This window comes from Rana temporaria, chromosome 1 (assembly GCF_905171775.1).
Source record: "Rana temporaria chromosome 1, aRanTem1.1, whole genome shotgun sequence".
Lineage (NCBI taxonomy): Eukaryota > Metazoa > Chordata > Amphibia > Anura > Ranidae > Rana > Rana temporaria.
The window spans coordinates 342684568-342705502 of NC_053489.1; positions in this window are offsets into that span (position 1 = coordinate 342684568).

Below are 20935 nucleotides of genomic sequence, written 5' to 3' on the forward strand. Positions count from 1 at the left end.
AAGCCTCAATCTCGGTTACTAGGCAACCGGAAAACACAATACAAGATGCGATCATGAACCGCACTCAATGTAAGTAATGAGCAGATGGAAATAAAAAGATTGTGCACAAAACGCAATCTATTAAAACACATATGCTAACATTTATATATGGATGTTAATAGCAGCAATTGCAGCAATATAATTAACAAGTAACCTAGTATGGTTATAATCACAAATAAATGAAAAATAGACCCATAATTCACACATTATATAATTAAATATTTAAAAATAAAATAAAATTAAAATAAAGAAATTAAAATCATACAATTTCACTATTAATTTTACATAAAATCATTAAAAAGAAAACTTCTTTAAGGACTCCATAATGATCAGTCGTTGTTCAAAAAACTATTTAGATCAAGTTCAATATTGAGGCCCAGTGGTCGCATCGTCCTCAGACGATGCAGCCACTGGGTCTCGTTTTGGGACACTGCTCGAGTCAAATGGGTACCCCTCCAATGACTGGTGATCCTGTCTATACCATAAAAGGTCATTTTGCCAGGGTCCCTGTCATGGAATAGATCAAAATGTTTTGATACACTGTGATTAGGGTATCCTTTAAGGATATTAGCTACATGTTCCTTTATCCTTATTTTGAGCTCTCTAGTAGTCCTACCCACATATTGAAAAGTGCATGGACACTCCAAGACGTAAGTCACGTACTTGGAGTGACATGTAATAAGAGGCTTAATAGTGTACTCTTGTTTAGTAACACTAGAACTAAATTTGATGACTTTCCGACCTTTCCTATTGGTATTTTTGCAGGATCTGCAGCGAGTACAATAGTGGAAACCCGAACTATCCAAGAAAGTGAGGGGTCTTTCCGGAGGGTCCGGGACATTTCCCGCTATTTGATTTCTAAGGCCTGGGGCTTTACGGTAAATAAAGTTAGGTTTAGAGGGTAGCAACTTGGACAGATCGTTGTCTTTTAATAAAATGGGCCAAAATTGTTTAAAATTTTTTTCCACATGTTTGTATTGTCTGTGGAATCCAGACAAAAAAGACATTTCACCCTGATGAGGGGGTCTTGGTTTGGATTCAAGCAGCATATTTCTGTCCATATCTCTAACTTCCTTTTTGGTGACCAACATTTTGGTTTGTGAGTAACCTTTGGCAATAAACCTAGTGGTTAACATGTCTGCTTGTTGTTCAAAATCATCGATGTCATCACAATTGCGGCAAATGCGCATGAATTGCCCTTTAGGGACCGCTCCCAACCATTTGGGATGATGACAGCTAGTGGTGGGAACATAGCCATTCCTGTCGGTGGACTTGAAAAAGGTTTTGGTACAGATTTTGTTATTTTTCTTCATTATGGTCAAGTCTAGGTAATTGATGGTAACCAAACTAAAATCAGCTGTAAAGCTGAGACCATAATTATTGATGTTCATTTGTGATATGAAGACATCTAAAGATTGCTGGGACCCCTCCCATAGCATAAAAATACTGTCTATATAACGTTTGTAGTATGCTAACGATTTGTCTGGTTCCTTAAATATAGTTTCTTCCTCCCATTTATCAAGGACTAGATTGGCAACACTGGGGGCATAACGAGCCCCCATAGCCACCCCTTTGATTTGTTTATAGAACTGGTTTTGGGCCCAAAAATAATTATTACCCATTGCCAAAAAAAGCCTTCCACCAAAAAAGAAATTTGAGTCTCCTGTAATGTGGATTTATTATAGAAGGCCTCTCTTACAGCCACAATGGCATCAGATTGCGCAATATTGGTATATAAAGATTCAACATCTATTATTACCAGCCAAGTAGTATCCGTGACTGTGACAGAGTTCTCTGCTATCTTTTAGATAGGCCTTACCTGTTAAAACCATGGGCTGTAAGAATATGTCCAAATACTCTCCCACCCTGGCAAATAGTGAGTCGATCCCACTTAATATTGGTCGCCCAGGGGGTTTAGTCCTATGCTTATGAATTTTGGGAAGAATATATAGCACTGGGGTGCGTGGAACCTTAGGGACCAAATATGATGCTTCTTTTTGGGTCAATATGGTTTTGGACACCCCACATATGCATAATTACTAAACCGCATGTTTTGTTTTTCGAAAAAAATAAGCAATTTTTGTCTAAATCCAGCGATAACTCGCGGCAGACCTCCACAATGTCTCCTGGGAACAATGAAAAAAGCTCCCAGGAGACATTGCAGCATCGAGGAAGTGACGGAATACTACCCGATGAATCCATATACAGGAAGCGGCCAGTAACATAAAGGATTACTAAGGTTCGCCTGCCCCTGACAGTGACTCGAGCTGGGCATCGCCGCTTAGTGAAGGATTGGCTCGGGCGGCTCGGCTGCTCTCGGCTGCTCTAGTCCTGCAAAGGGAACTGCGTTCCTGCTGTGAAAAAAGTTCAGGAACTCCTTTCCCACGCGTTCCCGCAGGACTTGAGCCCTGGTACTCATACTCCCTTAAACCGAATACACAGGCATTGCATACCTGTATTAGGCCTCGTACACACGATAGGTTAACCAGAGGACAACGGTTTGATGGACCGTTGTCATAGGTTAACCTATGAAGCTGACTGATGGTCTGTCGTGCCTACAAACCATCGGTTAAAAAAACGATTGTGTCAGAACGCGGTGACGTACAACACAACAACGTGCTGAAATAAACAAAGTTCAATGCTTCCAAGAATGCGTCGACTTGATTCTGAGCATGCGTGGATTTTTAACCGATGGTTGTGCCCACAAATGGGCAATGACTGGCAACATGGGCACTGACTGTGCCCAGCAATGCCATCAGTACCACCCCTCAGTGTCATCCAGTGTCCATCAGTGCCACCCAGTGTCCATCAGTGCCACCTCTTAGTGCCCATCTATGCCCAGTGCCCACCTATCAGTGCCAATCTGTGCCACCCATAAGTGCCCATCAGTGCCGCCCATGAGTGCCCATCAGGGGCGCCAAAGAGTGCCCAGTGCGCCTATGAGTGCCCATCAGTGGCGCCTATGAGTTCCCATCAGTGCCGCCTATGAGTGCCCATCAGTCCCACCTATGAGTGCCCATAAATGCCGCCTATGAGTGCCCATTAGTGCAGCATACCAGCGCCACCTATCAGTGCCCATCAGTGCCGCCTATCGGTGCCCATCAGTGCCACCTCATCGGTGCCTATCAGTGCCACCTCATCGGTGCCCACCAGTGCCACCTCATCGGTGCCCACCAGTGCCGCCATATCAGTGCCCATAATTGAAGAAGAAAACTTACTTATTTACAAAAAAATTAACAGAAAAAAAATAAAAACGTAATTTTTTTAAAAAAAAAATTGTTTTTTTTTTAGTTGTTGCGCAAAAAATAAAAACCGCAGAGTTGATCAAATACCACCAAAAGAAAGCTCTATTTGTGGGAACAAAATTATAAAAATGTCATTTGGGTACAGTGTAGCACGACCGCGCAATTGTCATTCAAATTGCGACAGTGCTAAAAGCTGAAAATTGGCTTGGGCGGGAAGGTGCGTAAGTGCATGGTATGGAAGTGGTTAATAGCACTAACTGCACTTTCACTCTTATTAGGCATCTTGTCTCAACCCCCTTCACTTTGTTTTATTGTTAATATATATAATAAGGTCATTTCAACCTTCACTTATGGTTGTTGATTGTTCTTTCTGTTTCCTTTTGTTTTCGTTGTTTGGGTATTAACCTCTTGTGTGCATACCCGAACACCACTTACACAATACACTTTTCCTATGCACATTTCAGCATTTTATGACATGTATTTTTTGATTAAACATACTCAGAGGGTCGCCCTAAGTGGAGCAACACACTTACTGTATATCCACTTCCCCCTTTTTTAAATTTCTCAATATTCCCTTGATGGAACTAATTTATTTGTGTTTTTTACAATACATCTTGATCACCTGTTGTATGTTAAATACTAAGATGATCACTAAGACAATTTATTTTTCACACTTATAACAAATTAGAAAATAATACATCACACACCGCACCAATTTTTAGTATACAAGTTTTCCTGTGCAGAGATCGAATACAAATATACCGACCCCTTCACAGAGAGAAAAAATATAAACGATTTATTAAGACAATAGGAAAGAAATTGTTCCCAGCAGCGCATGGAGGGGGACTCCCAATTTTAGGGGTCTACCCATCTGGAAATATCCTTGAAAGCCTGCCCTTCCCTCCTTGGTATGTTAATTATATATAATTATAATTTCCAGGTGCTCTTGCCCATTCCCTTGTTGGTGATCCATTAACATGTGACCACCTGCAAGCCCAACAGACAGAGGTCGCCCCCTTGGATTGAAGGTGTGGACAACCTTCCAGTGGGTCCAGGATCAGCTTTGAGGGGATTCTCTGGTTTTAATAAGAAGTCTCTGGTTAAACGAGCCTCTCTGGCTGAAAAGGGTAAATATACTGTGATGGAGACAATATATATTTACAAAATTAGATTGCATCTGATATTGAATATTATGATATAAAGAATATTGAAATTTGTCCCCTTGATGTATTTATAGAAATGTAAGAACCCCCTGAAGAAACCATAATCTTTGAGGGGGGCAGGGACTTCCGTTTCAGGGGGGGAGTGGTCTAAGCATGGCAGTGTGAGACTCCTGGAGGTCGGAGCCTGAAAAAACCTCCCCGTACTGCACCCGGCAGGAGACCGGCTAACAGCGTAGCATACCGCAGCAAAGGAGAACCAAATCCCCGAGCCGCCCCTAGGTATTGACTGATACACAGAGGGGGGAGAAGGGGAAGCCATCGGAAGCGGGCGTGTAAAGCAAACACAGCCACGCGGCGTAGCAGAGGAGAGGAGGAGCGTGGAAGGCGAAGCGACGCAGAGCGGAGGTGTGAGCCGCTGACTAACGGACCCAGCACGTGTGGAGGTTGCTGCAGGGAAGCCAGCGAAAACGGTAGGAGAGCGGGTCTGCAAGCCCCTACAAACTGTTTTTACCACACTAGCAGGAAAAGGGGTGCAGCATTAAGTGGACTTGGCGTGGCTCATGTCGAGGCGGGGGAGAAATCCTGGAGCTCCTACGCCAACTCACTCCTATATTACAAGGTATTTAACCGTTAAAAAAGACCTTAAGCAAACTTCTGACAGTGGGGGGGGGGGTGGTTCTAATTCAGGAACCATACCTTGAAGCCGCACGCCAGGTGGAAAGTCAGGAATCAGCTGCTTCAGCCCCACAGGGTGAAATAGCCATACGATCAGGTGAATTGGGGAAGGAAAAGGAGCTCCAAATGATTGATATTGGTAAAGAAGATGCGCAGGTATGCTTGCACACAGTATCCTTGGGACAAGAAAAGGGGATAGAGCAGGAGATTTCTCATCTCAAACAATTAATTCAAGCTCTCCCCACTAAGGAGGATATACACCAGTTAATGACCAGTATAACTGGATCATTAAGAGAAGAGATTGTGGAAGTGCAGAATAAGATTGAGACAGTAGATCTTAAAGTGCATAACCTAGAACAGAAATTTTTTTTATCAGATAATCGCATATTGCTTGAGGAAAAGGTTCATATCCAACATCAACGGATGATATTTTTGCAATTACAGTCAGAGGAATCTGAGAACAGAAGTAGAAGGAACAATGTTCGGATAAAAGGTATCCCTGAGGAGGTAGAAGGGGTGGCACTAAGAGAGACTGTTATGGCTATTTTTAATCAATTATTAAAACTCCCCCTAAACTTGCCTATAGAGCTGGACAGAGTACATAAAGTGCCCACGAATCGCAACCCTGCACATACTAAGCCAAGAGATGTCCTGTGCAGAATACACTTTTTTAGGGTTAAAGAGGACATACTCAGGGCGGCATGGCAAGAAGGCTTAGTAAAGTATTTGGAGAGCGAGATTCAGATATACCCGGATCTGTGTAAATACACGAAAATGAGGAGACGTGCATTAAAGCCCCTATTGGAGTACTTATTGAGCAAAGGGATGACATATAGATGGGGATACCCACTGGCGGTAATCATAAAGAAGGATGGTCAAAGCTTTAATTTGAGAGATCCTGGTCAACTCCCAGAACTTTTTAGGATGTTTAAGTTGGAGCCTATCGAGATTCCTAATTGGACAGATCTGCCAGTAGCAGGAGAATTTTTCTTTTAGAAGAGGATAACTGGACTAAAGGAAAAAGGAATGGAGTTAGGCTGGAGTGAAAAGAAAAGAAAATTATGATCAATTAAACACGAACTACAAACCTTTTTTTTTTTTTTGGTTTTGTTTTGGGGGGGGTGCTGGGAGGGGGAGGTGCGGTGCGTAAAAGGGAGGGAAGAGGGGAAGGGAGGAAAGGGGGAATGTATAAAAGGATTGTTCAGTATAATGACCTGGTAGGAAATGGTTAAGAGGAGATGGGTTTTTTTTTTTTTGGTGCAGGTGGAAGAGATACAATTGATAAGACTATGTAAAACGGTTAAAATACAAAGGGAATGCAGTAACTTGAAGAATTGAAGAATTGAAGAGTTGAAGATAGAATGTTTCTATTTGTATTTAATCAGGTCTAAAGTATAAGGGGAGTTAACCCTCCACCTTTTTTTCTTTTTTTTTTTGTGCTGGGTGGGGGAGGGGGAGGTGCGGGGGCCTTTAAGGGAAGAAGAGAGGAATGGGAGGGAAGGAGGGGAAAATGAAAGGGGGAAATGTATAAAAATGTATAAAAAGAGTGGATCAGTATAATGATCTGGAAGGAAAGGGTGAAGAGGAACTATTTTTCCTTCTTCCTTTTTTTTTTTGGTGTGGGAAAGCAGTAATCTGGAGTTAGGATTCAGAAGAGTTGAAGTAGAAGGTTTATAAATAAAGAGGGGAGGAATATAGCTAAGAGGGTGGGAGGGGGGGATAATGGGGGGTAAGGGGGGATAAGTGGGGATTAGTTAAGTAATTTTTTTTTGGTCTTCCCCTGGGTGAGGAGGGGATAATCTTAAGAAAAGGTACTATTAGTAAGGGATACCCACAAGCTGGTGGGAAGGATAGTGGGGTTTTTTTTTTTTTGTTTCGGGTTCCGTAAGAGTGTAAGTTTAATGGTCATATTTTTCAAACAGTATTGTTGGGAATAAGTAATAGGAGTTAAGGGGGCTCAAGGGAAGAGTAGGGGAGGGGAATAAAATTAAAGGTGATGTCACTATAACAAGAAGTGGGCAAAAAGGGGTGCAAGGGGTGGATAAGAAGGCTCTGATCGCTGCTGTGTTTATTTATTCCCCCCTATTTCAACGTCTCTCCTCCAAGTGGAGGGAAGTCGGAGACGTTTAGAATTTTTTTTTTTTTTTTTCTTTTCTTTCTTGTTTTTTCCTCTTTTTTTTTTTAGAGTAGGCAAGTAGTAGGCAGAGTCGCCAGGGCATAGTGCCTACAATTGCCTTGATATTACAATACGCAGGGTACTGGAGAATCTAACCAGATCCTAAGGAACTTATATTCTTTTTTTCTTTTTTTTTCTATTTTGAGGTTCTAAATTTTTTTTTTTTATTATTTATTTATATATATATATATATATTTTTTTTTTATTATAAATATTTTTTTTTGTTTTGTTTATCTGTCCCGGGGGTCCGGTCGTATCCCTCCCTAGGGCTGGCTGGGGAGAAATTAGGGTAGGAAAGATGACGAGGTGTAATTTTACTTCGTATAATGTGAAAGGGCTTGTAGCTAATAGTTAGGCAGATTAAAATCTCAAATTATTTTTCTACAAGAGACACATTTTAGAAATGACAAAATTCCTAGACTAGGGAACCGTAGGTTCCCAATCGTGTACCATAGTGCATCACAAACGTCCAAAGCTAACGGGGTAGCAATTATGATGTCCAATCAGGTGCCATGGAAAGAATCTAAGATAGTACAGGATGATTCAGGGCGGCTTCTGATTATAAATGGAGTCTTGTATGAACAAAAGGTCACTCTGGTTAATATGTACTTACCAAATGAGGATCAAATAACTGCTCTGGAGACATTTATGCACCTGGTCCATCAAAATAAAGAGGGAATTGTCATGCTGGGGGGGGATCTAAATATTGCATTGAACCCTACCTTAGATGTTTCGAAGGGAGTGTCTCACTTGTCCTATTCTAAACTTCGGAGGGCGAAAAGATTATTGCAAGACTTACAGATGATAGATACCTGGAGAACGTTAAATACGTATGAGAGAGATTATACTTTTTTTTCAGCAAATCATAAAACGTATACTAGAATCGACTATATTTTTACATCTCAGAATGCAATAACATGCATAGTGGAAGCCTCAATAGGCCCATTCACATTATCGGATCATGCCCCAATGAGCTGTACGATGGAATTGGGCGAGGTAAGCCCGAAGGAATGGAATTTGAGGATGAATGAGACACTCCTAAAGGAACCCGAGTATGAACACAAAATTAAGCAGGAACTAGAGGCTTTTTTTACTATCAATGAGTCAGAAGAAATACCACCATTATGTAGCTGGGAAGCTCACAAATGCTATATCAGAGGCATTTTGATATCACTAGGGGCCCATAGGAAACGTGTCTTAGGGGCCAAAATGGAGACATTGTTGAAAGAGATCGGGGTATTAGAAGTGGCACACAAGAAATCACAAACCCAACAAGTAGAAGAAAAACTTATGAGGTTACGAGAGGAATTAAATGGGTTATTGATGGATAGAGCTAAAGCAAAATTAACACGATGTAGACGGGCGTATTATGAATATGGAAATAAACCTAGTAGAATGCTGGCAAACGCCCTAAGAGAAACGCGGGCTAGGAATCATATTGAACAGATAAAAACACAGGGAGATATCTTGGTGAAATCTACAAAGGAGATAGCAGAAGTATTTAGAGAGTATTATACCAAATTGTATAAAATAGAAGGGCAACAAGAAGTAGTAAGGTTGTCTAACCAAGAACATCAGGCAAAAGAGTATGTAGAGGCCTCAGGGCTGCCCGGGCTGTCGGAAGAGGAAGCAGGAGGTATTGACGGGCCAATTACTATGGAGGAATTTTTAGAAGCCTTAAAAGTAATGAAGCCAGGTAAAGCGCCAGGCCCCGACGGGTAAACACAGCTTTATTATAAGATTTTTTCGGAGAAATTGGCATCAACATTTTTGACGGCCTTCAACTCAATAAGGGAAGGACAGGAGATGCGAGAAGAGACATTGATGGCTCATATTACATTACTCCCTAAGGAAGGCAAAGATCCAACTAATTGTGCCAGTTATCGGCCAATTTCACTATTGAATGTTGACCTTAAGATCCTGACAACAATCTTAGCCAACAGATTACTAGGATATATCCCAGCAATTATACACCCAGATCAGGTGGGGTTTACTCCTGGTAGAGAGGGGAGGGAGAACACCCAAAGGGTGTTAGGAGCTATTCATACAGCGCATGTTCAAAAGAAGCCGTTAGTGATTATATCTGCCGATGCTGAAAAGGCATTTGATAGGGTAGACTGGACATTCTTGAGAGTGGTGTTGCAACATTGAGGGCTGAGAGAGGGGATGTTAAATTGGATTAAGAGTTTATATACATGCCCTAGGGCAAGAGTTAAAGTGAATGATCTGATGTCTAAACCTTTTCCAATAAGTAATGGGACACGGCAGGGATGTCCACTCTCCCCTATCATATTTGTTCTTACGGTAGAGCCATTGTTAAGGACAATTCGGGCTAATCAAGATGTTAGGGGCTTGGTAACAAAAGGAAGAGAACATAAAGTAGCGGCCTATGCTGATGACTTGCTGTTTTTTATAACCTCGCCAGGAGTATCCCTACCGGTATTACTACAAGAACTACGTAAATACGGAGAGTTATCTAATTTCAAAGTAAATTATAGCAAGTCCGAAGCAATGGGTGTGCAACTGAGCTAGAAATTGAAACAACAATTAGTGGGGAATTTGGGATTTAGGTGGACGGATGCATACATAAGTTATTTAGGGACCAAAATACCAAATAAACTGAACCAAGTTTTTGAACTTAATTTTGCACCCTTAATTCGGCAAATAAAATTGGACTTTGCAAGGTGGGATAAGGAGGTATTCACGTGGTTTGGAAGAATAAATATCATCAAAATGAATGTGATGCCCAGATTGTTATACCTATTTCAGACTCTCCCCATTAAGTTGCCGGCCGGATTTTTGAGAGATATCAGTTCCAGATTTGTGAGATTTATCTGGGCAGGGAAAACCCCGAGAGTACGTAGAACGGTGCTGTCCCTACCTAAAGAAAGAGGAGGGGTGGGACTTCCGGACCCGGAAAGCTATTATGTGGCAGCGCATTTAATGAGAGTGGTAGACTGGTGTATAGCGGATAAAGAAAAACCATGGATACAGATGGAGCAAAATATAACTGACATACCTTTGGAGGGAATAGTGTGGATTGAGGAAGGGGTGATACCAATGGAAGTGAAGGGACATCCCACTATAGGAGCTACAATCCAGGTCAGTAAAAAAGTATTTAAGAAAACAAAGATGTCAGTATACCCAAGTCCCATGACCCCAATTTTGGGGACACCAAGTTTTGAGCCGGGATTGGTAGACCAACGGTTTAAAGAGTTAAGGCAGCAGGGAATTGGTAGGTTGGTCCATTTTTCAAGGAATAACTATGTAATGACCCGTGAGGAGATCGAAAGTGAGTTCTCGGAAAATTTAGACAGCTTTAGGTTAATACAGCTCAAAGCATATATACGGGTAGCCATGCAACATATGGCAGAATTACGAATGCTATCTGATTTTGAAAAGATATGTTTAAAGGGAGAGCCTTTGAGGCATTTACTTTCTGTTATGTACGCGATGGTGGTAGACCTAGGAGCACCACAAGAACTGGCTTTTCTAAAAGCATGGGAGAGGGACCTAGGAATGACTTTCTCGGAGCTACAGAAAAAGAAAATACTGTTATTTACACATAAAGCCTCGATGGCAACTAAATATCAGGAGGGAGGGTACAAGATTTTAACCAGGTGGTATAGAACTCCGGCAGTATTGAATAGGATGTTTCCCCAAGTGTCCAATCAATGTTGGCGGTGTCAAAATGCAGAAGGTACCATATTACATATATTACATGTGTTCTGGAGTGCGAGATTTTTGGAAGATGGTTGCTGAAACAGTAAAGAAAATTACAGATGTGACTCTTGTAGAAAAACCGTTAGTGTTCCTTTTGCATGATATCCCGCTATCCAACGAAAAGTATAAAAATTCCTTGGTGAGACATCTACTTACGGCAGCAAAAGCATGTATTCCGAGTCTTTGGAAAAGTACAGTAGCTCCATCAAAAATGCAATGGATAGGGAGAATAACGGAGATTCAACAAATGGAAAACCTGACTATGATATTAAAAGAACAGGAAGGGAAATATCAGGAAGTATGGTTACCATACGAGGAGTATAAAAAACAGAATTCATAAGGGGGTATAAGGGAGGGGAGTGGGGACCGGATCTCGGGGGGAGGGTTGTCCTTGTTTTTATTTTTTTTATTTTTTTTTCTTCTCTCCTCTTTTGTTTTTATTTTTATTTAAACAGCACAGATAAGAAGGGTGTGGCTGAGAACGGGGGGGGGGGGGCTCATTCGGACCGGAGGAAAAAGGTTTTGTGTTGATAATATAGAGTGATAGTGGAACAGTTCAGAATTAAAGGATAATCAGGGGTAAAAAGGATAGGGGTAATGTAAAGAATGTATTAACCAGAGAAGTGGATGAAAATTGTAAATTGAAATACTGATATGTGACTGTATATTAATGCATAATGTTGTTACGATTGCTGTGAACAAAATAAAGAATTAAAAAAAATAAAAAAAAACATAATCTTTGAGGTTGAAATGCATTGGGGCATTTCCATAAATGGTATGGTGGAATTATTAGTAGAACAGCATATAACATTTGATGTATATTCCCTTCTAGCCCAAAATGTCTCGCCATTTGGACACCAGAGTTCATATTTTAACTTTTGTACATGCTTGATGTTCAACTGTTTTGATAATAAAATCAGTGATTTTTACTAATTATTGACTCCCGTTTACTGCTAAAAAGCCCCGTGGGGAATCCTCTATTTTGTTCAAAGACTTTAATTGGGGTGTGCAGCCTCTTTGGACTCTCACTTGTGTGTTGTTTCATATAAAGCTTAATACCTAGACCAGGGGTGGCCAACCAGTGGCCCGGGGGCCACATGTGGCCCGCGGAGCCCTCTGATGTGGCCCGCGACCTCCTGCTCTGGAATGGCAGGTTAGCAAGCCCAGATCGCAGGTTGTCGACCCGCCATACCACAGCATCCATGTTGTGAATGAAGCTAGTGGTAGAGGAAGAAAGCGGCTGTGGAGCAGATCCCCATAAGCCGATGCTTTCTCTACAGCACCAGCTTTTGCTACAGGCAGAATCTAAGGCAAAGTTCAGCTAACCCGCAGAATAGACACAGGTCCACTACGCTGCACCAGCAGTGTGGGTAAAACGCAGCACATCAGTGTGAAAGCAGTCTTAGGCCCTTTTCACACAATCAGCCCGACCAAACAGAACCCTCAATTCACCTCTACAGAGCGACAGATGTAAACAGACTTTTGTCTGTTTTACGCCCGCTTACCTTTGTCCCCTTCCATTTGGGCAGATTGGAGGGCCTATAGAGTAGCCGTGACCTGCCATCCGCCCGCTCCGCTCATTGTGGCCCGCGACTGGTTACCAAGTTGCTTAAGTGGCCCTCGCTCTTCAAAAGGTTGGTCACCCCTGACCTAGACAGCTGGTGTAACAAAGTAAACAAAATCTATAACTTAGAGTCTCTGATGTTCAGTAGCGAGGAGGGAGCGAGCGGGTCTGAGGAGACATGGAGGGATTGGATAAAGAATAACCCCTTCCCGCTGAGCGTACGCATATATGCAACCTTGATTTAGGGGGTTATACTGGGATGATGCCCACAGCTGCAGGTATCGTTTTTTAGAGCCATTGGTTGGCTTTCCAGGGATAAAAAACGATGTGGCTAAAAGCCACTCAGTTGGACATCACCCCCTCCCACCGCTGCTCTTACCGAGCCTCCCGTCCCACCGGGAGACCCGATCCTTGACTTGCCACTTCCTACGGCTTAGTTTCAGTCTTCTCTGTGTAAACACGGAAGCGACGTCACAACTTCACTTCCGATGGCACCGGTTTTAAAAAAATATACAGTAGACAGAATAGCCGCTTTCGGCGATCTGAATATTATAAGGTGCAAAGGAGGGATTTGGGGTCTTTTAGACCCCCGATCCCTTCATTAAGAGTACCTGTCACCACCTATTACTGTCACAAGGGATGTTTACATTCCTTGTGACAGCAATAAAAGTGAGCAATTAAAAAAAAACACAATGTAAAAAAAAAAATGCAATAAATCCCCCAAATTTTTTTTAAAGCGCCCCCGTCCCCGCGAGCTCGCACAGAAAATAAAACACATACGGAATACATTTTTTACTCTCATACCCACCTACCCCTGACTGGTCTTTGTATCCCGGAATTAGGCCATAAAAAATAACACCCCATACTGTTGTCCTTATAGTTTGTTATTTGCCATACAATGTACCACTCTTTTTTCTCAATAAAAACAATTACTAAATGAATATGATTATGTACAGATACTAATACTAACATTGTTGAAATGTAAGAATATTGCAAGCTATGCACTTAAGTATAAATAAAGTAAAGTAAAGTAATGAAGTCATTTTCTATTTTTTCCCCCCCACAGATCCCATGGACCACTGTTGTTTTGTCCGCCTCTCGCCTCGGGGACGTTATCTCTAATCTGCCAGGCTTCCTGGCACAGTAGGGAGATGTGCTATTCACGTATCTCTCTTTTTAGCCCTCGTAATTTTGACATCCACCACTGTGGGGAGCTCCTATTGCGTCGGCGGCGTTCTGTGATCGCCGTCGGATAGAGGGGTGACGTCACGCGCATGCGCGGTACGGCCGCCACACATCATACGGGGGCTCCCTGCCGAGCGTGTGCGTCACTCACCCCCCACGTCACGCAGTTATGTCGGAAAAGACATAGGAGACATGTACCAACAAATAAAATGTTTTTCTTTTTTTAAATACTGCACCGTGGAGAGAGGGGTTTTTCATGCAGCTTTGAGAGGAAACTGAAAATAAACAAATGCATTAAATAATATGCCTGGGAATTTCAGCAACTGCATACACTGACCTACCTATTTGGCATTTTACTTTTACAATTTGCTTAGTTTACATACAGCAGCAGGTTGCCTACTCTCGGTCAGTTAGTCTACTGCCTGCCCAGGTTGGGAGAAAAAGGTTAATGCTCATGCTGCCTTTTCTTGAATGTCTGCAGGTTTTCCTCTGGAGTCTAGCCTCCCTCCTGTGTGCTATAAATGGGAAAAGGTCTGGATCCGCGGGGGAGGTTATAAGGAAAGAGGAACCATGTACAGGGAAGTGGGAACCCTAGGACAGGCTCGTGATGCATGTACGGAGACTTCAAATTATTTCCAAAGAAGCTCTTTGGAACACCGGCCCATCGGAACACTCCCAGGACATGTGAACACAGCGCCAAAGATCTACAATAGAAATAAGTAACTAAATAAATATGTAAATCAATACTGGATGGCAGCTACCCTAATATTTGCCAGGAAAAGAATGAAAAAGCAAAAGAAAGGAAGCGCTGATCCCAACTATTTGCTAATACAATGTGAAAATGTAAAAAATTCATAAATGTGTAAATGTAAATAGTGATATCTTGGATGCTGATCAAATGTGGTTAAAAAAAAAAAAAACACCCAATGTGATCCTCCACCAGTCGTACCAAACTGACTCTCCAGATGAAATGGCTGGTAAGATTATAAACCAGCAGCTGCGCCTTTTTGCAATCAATGCTAAGAAATGTCTAGCAATGCATAAAATCCTCTTCAAAATTCAAGTTACAATTTCCACATATATAGGAGAGGAAGAATGAAGCTCCAATAGTGTAATAACGTCTTAAAAAGTTTATTTTAAAAGCATATACAATAGTTTCACTCACATTTTAAAAGTGTCAGACCCAACACTAGGGATAACAGGCATATGTGTGTACCCCCCGGACATGAACTCCTATGTTCAAGCTATCGCCAGTTTCGACTTTCCCCAAAGATACTACACCCGCACAGATAACCTGGGGCAGCCACAGTTACGTTTAGTTAGGCTACTTTCACACTGGGTTGGGGGACGCTAGCGGTAAAGCGCCGTTAATCGCTTTCGGCAAATATAGGGTTAAAAGTGCCACTGCCAAAGCAATTTGGCAACGGTGCCTATTGATTTCAATATCAGGGGCGGTGGAGGAGCGGTATACACTGCTCCCACACCACCCGAAACTTCTTGCAAGCGCACTGCCCCAGTGTGAAAGCACTTGGGCTCTCACACTGGGGCTGCAGGGGAGGGGTTTTTCATGTGCTATTTTTAGCCCAATAGCGCCTAAAAAATGCCCCAGCGTGAAAGGGGTATTAGGGAAAGGATGTTGTTGCATATCGTGTATGTTCTGCTTAATGTTCAGTAAAGTTGTTTTCTTTTCTCAAAGCCTGGTCTAACGTTACTGAAGGGGTGCATGTGGGGTCCCCGGCATATTTCTCCAGGAAACATGGGTCTGGACTTGCACATTGGGGTTTGTGGAACATCACTACAACAAAAGGTTAACTTCAAGTTGCTATGAGTAACCAGAAAGAACAGAAACCTTCCATTTGAGTGATGCCTGAGTAGGTGACAGGTTCTCCGATAGTTAGGGGCATCGACATTTGGCTCCTTCCCTAGCCGTCTGTCTCTGGGAGCAGACTAGCGTAATGGAGACCTAATACCTGGTAGCTGTGTATGGAATGAAAAGGATTAATTATTAGAGTATGCATCAAGTTTGCGCCATTTGCTCGGCGGGACCCCGTTCTGTTACTGGGAATGAGGTAACAGAAGTACGCCAATGGTAGAGTGGGCATAGGCACTGCATGTCCCTCCTTATACAACACACATCGGTTCAAGTGTGTAGGACTTGGGACAATATCTTTGGAAGAACTCTAAATGCAACACTACACATGAGTGGCTCATCTAAGGGACTAGCTCAATGCTGGACTTTCACAGGACCCTGGCCCTTTGCCTAATCCCAGGCATTGGCAAGTATGCCTTTGGGCAAGGTGTTAACTCTGTGCTGGAACGAGTGATCCCGTTCATTGCCTTGTGCAGCCCAGAAGAACCCATCGCAGGGTAGGCCTCCTATGTGACCCACACTTGACACTCAATGAGTTAACGGGGAACATGGAAGTGTTACTCGCTTGCCCTACAAGCAGAACACCAACCTAATTTCAGCTTGAACAAATGCATTTTCCCCCCCAGGTAGCTTTAGCAGTGACACAGGATTTTTCATGAAGTAGCAATAGGCCTGCATTAGTAGAGAGATTTTGACCAGTAGTTTGCTCTGGCTGTCATTGTTCGTGCGCCTGCAAAATTATCCTGCCGGTGGCCAGTTTCTGTCAAGCCCTCATTAAGAATAAAGGGACCGCAGATGATACAGTAGTATAGCAATGGACAGCAGCAGGACATTTTTACTGAGGGATAGTTGATCCAAATTTACTAAATGAAAATGAGACAGGTGTTTTACTACACGATCTAAGAGACTGCAGAGAATATAGTAATGTAAAATTGGCAACAGCTGGATGTTAAAGGGGGTTGTAAACGTTCATGTTTTTTCACCTTAATGAATCCTAAGCATTAAGGTGAAAAACAAAACACCTTGCTATCATGGGTCCCCCCAGCCCTCCAATTTACTTACCTGAGCCAGTTCACCTGCCCGTTCCCAGAGGGGGTTAGCTTTAGCGGGGAGGAGCCGAGACAGCCACCGTGGGACCCCAGAACAGCTGGATCGGGGCCACTCTGTGCAAAACAAACTGCATATTGGAGGTAAGTAGGACATGTTTGTTATTTTTTTAAATCAAACCTATACAACCCCTTTAATGAGGACATCTAATCCAAAATTTACTAGAGACAAACAGCACAGGCTGGGGTTTTATTATAAGAATTTGGATACTGCAAAGAATACACCAGTGTGAAATAGGCCAACAGCAAACCAGTTTAGGCTCCATGCACACTGGCCTCTGGTTGCTAGAGGTTACTACACATTATTGCTCACTGATTGATTGCTAGATATTACAGCAGATCATTACTATTCACCAATTGGTTGCTAGAGGTTACTGCACATCATTGCCTCTGCATCAAATTGTGAGTGTAGCTAAACCTCACTAACAGTGAGGTATCATTATAAACCAGGATTTCAGGATTGCACTGTATACAGACTCCAGAGATCTGGAGTGCAATACATAGAGTGTAGTTGAGTGAGCTACATACCGAGTGCCGTGTTGAGATATGTACAGAATGCACGGTTGAAAGGGGAGGGGGGGTGTACAGAGTGCAGGGTTAAGGGGCAGAGCTACGTACAGAGTGCAGGGTTGAGGGGGAGAGCTACGTACATTGTTGAGGGGTACACTATGTCAGGCGTGCAGGGTTGAGGGGTGCACCATGTACAGGGTTGCACTATTTACAGAGTAGCGTTAAGGGGTGCGTTATGTATAGAATGCAGGGTTGAAGGGTGTGTGATGTCCAAAGTGCCTGGTTGAGGGGTGCATTATGCAAGGAATGCACGGTCAAGGGGTATGCTATGTATGGAATGCTGTGTTTTAGGGGTGCACCATGTGCAAAGGGCAGGGTTGAGCTTTGTATGGGGTGCAGGATTTAGGGCTTTGTACATCCAAGTTCTCCATCCCCCCCCCCCACCACCTCCAAGTACAAAGCTCTCCCCCAGATTCCAGTTCAGAGCCCAATGTAGAGCTTTTCCCCCTCCGCAAATCCTCTCCCAACATCTAGAAAGCCTCAGTGTGTAGCTAGCTACAGAAGAGCAACTAAACTTACAGGATTGCAAAACAAAAGAATGGATTCTTCTGGACAGCCACACTACGAATAAAATTGCCTTTATTGAAAATCCAAATAGAAAAACAGCACTACATGTCACAGCACACTGGCAGAGCTGACGTGTTTCACACTATACTTAGTGTTTAATCATAGCTACTGAACACACAAAAACAATTCTATTATATACAACTCATGATGAGTCAAATGACCAGAACCCAAGGGTGTGGATAATTCGCTCATGATTGGTTAATAAGCCACCTAATAAAAGATGCAAATATGTGGGGAAAGAACTACATCAAAATATCCAAAATGTGCATATATATATTTATATATGAGATATCCAATGAAATGAAATAAGAATTAAAATTAGTGAAACATATAATATGTGTAAAAACATGCTATATAGCATGTATATGTGATATATAAAATAAAATGGGATAAAAATGGAAAGAGAAAATTGTGACTGTGTGTGATTAATAAATGGTGAATAAATAGTCACAACGGTAGGCTAAAGGATACATACACACATAGCCATAGCCTCCATCCAAAAAAATCCGAAAGTCTAGAACTCTAGACTCATGCAAAATGTGTGAATTAGAATAAATAATGAAAATGTGAATGTATCTAAATATAAATAAGTAATTAAGTGCCAAAATGGGACATAAATATACTAATAAAATCATGAAAACGTGATGATTGATGTAAATGGTTCTGGTATAGAAAATGCCAGGGTATTTACTAGATCATATAGACCTATCCAATCTACACATATATACGGTTAAAGCAAATACTAGGTATAGAATAACCATTGGCACATAAAGACATGAATACTGAACATAAACAATACAATAGACATAGGCATTGCTCGTGTCTCTTTTGATCATCCGTGATTCACACACACACACACACATATATATGTATGTATATATATATATATATATATATATATATATATATATACATATATCTATATATATATATTAGGGCTGTGCAAATTAACTTTTAATTAATCGATTAATCTTTAATTTTTTTGATCGATTAAAATTCTTTTGATTGGTACTCCCCTCTCCGCCGGCTTCTGGGCCTTCAGGGAGTTCTGTCGGAGATCCGGTGATGTCACGGACACCGGCGGGGCTTGCCATGTCCATCTGAAGGGCTCCTTTGCTGTGCCTTCATATATGCATGCCGGCGGGACCTTACTATCTGCCACACGCAAGGGCTGTTACACTTCCCTCCATAACTTCCCTCTATCAACCTGGGATTCTACAGCCATCCACTGGGAGTTGTGATAGTTCCCTTCATGGGACATCTACATGCCGACGGACTGATGTTAACCTCTCCTCATCTGGATTCAGCAGTGGTATCGTTGTACATATTTTTATACCAGTATCATACTTAGCTACATGTTTCTATGACTGTTTTTGCTCCCGTTTGGTATTACTCGCACCATTTTTACAGTTTATGTAGCTACATCAATTTTATCTTCAGTGCAATATTTATTTGGTTACCTACTTGAAGACTAAAAGTTTTAATGCTATTCTCATCGAGCGCTGCCTTTGTGTGTTTTTTGTATCCTGCTATCCATTTTTCCAGTGGTTGGTAGCTGCACTGGGAATCAGCCTGCAAGGAGATCAGCTAAAAGTAGTTGGATCTGTATGTGCGTTATAATTAATCGAAATTAGTCAATTAAAAAAAAATTAAAAAAAAAAAAAAAAAAAAAAAAATCGATTAATCGAACAGAAACATTTTAATCAGTAACAGCCTATATATATATATATATATATATATATATATGTACACTCGAGCTTTCACATAACATATGTATATAACCACATACGTTATATTCAATCATAGCTGTACATATATTTTTTTTATGTCGGCTATACGTATGTCATTTAGACTAAGAGTCCTGCTGTTCATATGGGTTTTTTTTATTTAAATTATTTGTCCTCTTTTTTTTTTTTTTTTTTTTTTTTTAGAGTTGATGGATTACATTTTGATATATCCACATTTTATATGTGTTTGAGGATTTAAATTTATTTACCCATATCCGCACAAAAAGGTTTTCATTTGTGCGATGGCTCAGTATTCATGGCTCTATGTGCCAATGGTTATTCTATACCTAGTATTTGCTTTAACTGTATATACGTGTAGATTGGATAGGTCTATATGATCTAGTAAACACCCTGGCATTTTCTATACCAAAACCATTTACATCAATCATCATCACATTTTCATGATTTTATTAGTAAATATATCCCATTTTGGCACTAAAATTACTTATTTATATACATTCACATTTTCATTATTTATTCCAATTTTGCACAATGAGTCTAGAGTTCTAGACTTTGATTTTTTTGGATGGAGGCTATGTGTGTATGTATGCTTTAGCCTACCGTTGTGACTATTCACCATTTATTAATCACACAGTCACAATTTTCTCTTTCCATTTTTATCCCATTTTATATATCACACACACACACACACATATATATATATATATATATATATATATATATATATATATATATATATATATATATATATCTCACACACACACACTTTGATTTAATCTCTATTCAGGGTCTGAAAGGGTTCTTTCACCACATATTTGCAACTTTAATTAGGTGGCTTATTAACCAATCATGAGCCAATTATCCACACCCTTGGGTTCTGGTCATTTGACTGAGTGGTACATAATAGAAATGTGTGTGTTCAGTAGCTATGATTAAACACCAAGTATAGTGTGAAATGTGTCAGTGCTGCCGATGTGCTGTGACATGTAGTGCTGTTTTTCTTTTTGGATTTACAATAGAGGCAATTTTTTATTCGGAGTGCAGCTGTCAAGAATACGTTCTTTTGTTTTGCAATCTCATATGCATTGCCTGCACCAGTGGTTCTGGGAGACGCAATTATTTTGAAGATCTCCACACCCGAGTGGCATCTTTCTCTTTGGCTCATTCTAAACTTACAGGATGTCCTTGGTCATGCAGGCTTGACGAGGAGCTTGTGCCTGTGTGCATTCCACGCCCCCTCACATAGAGATGTATAGAGCAGGGAGGGATCTGCACGGCCGCCAACAGAGGAACCTGCTGTCACT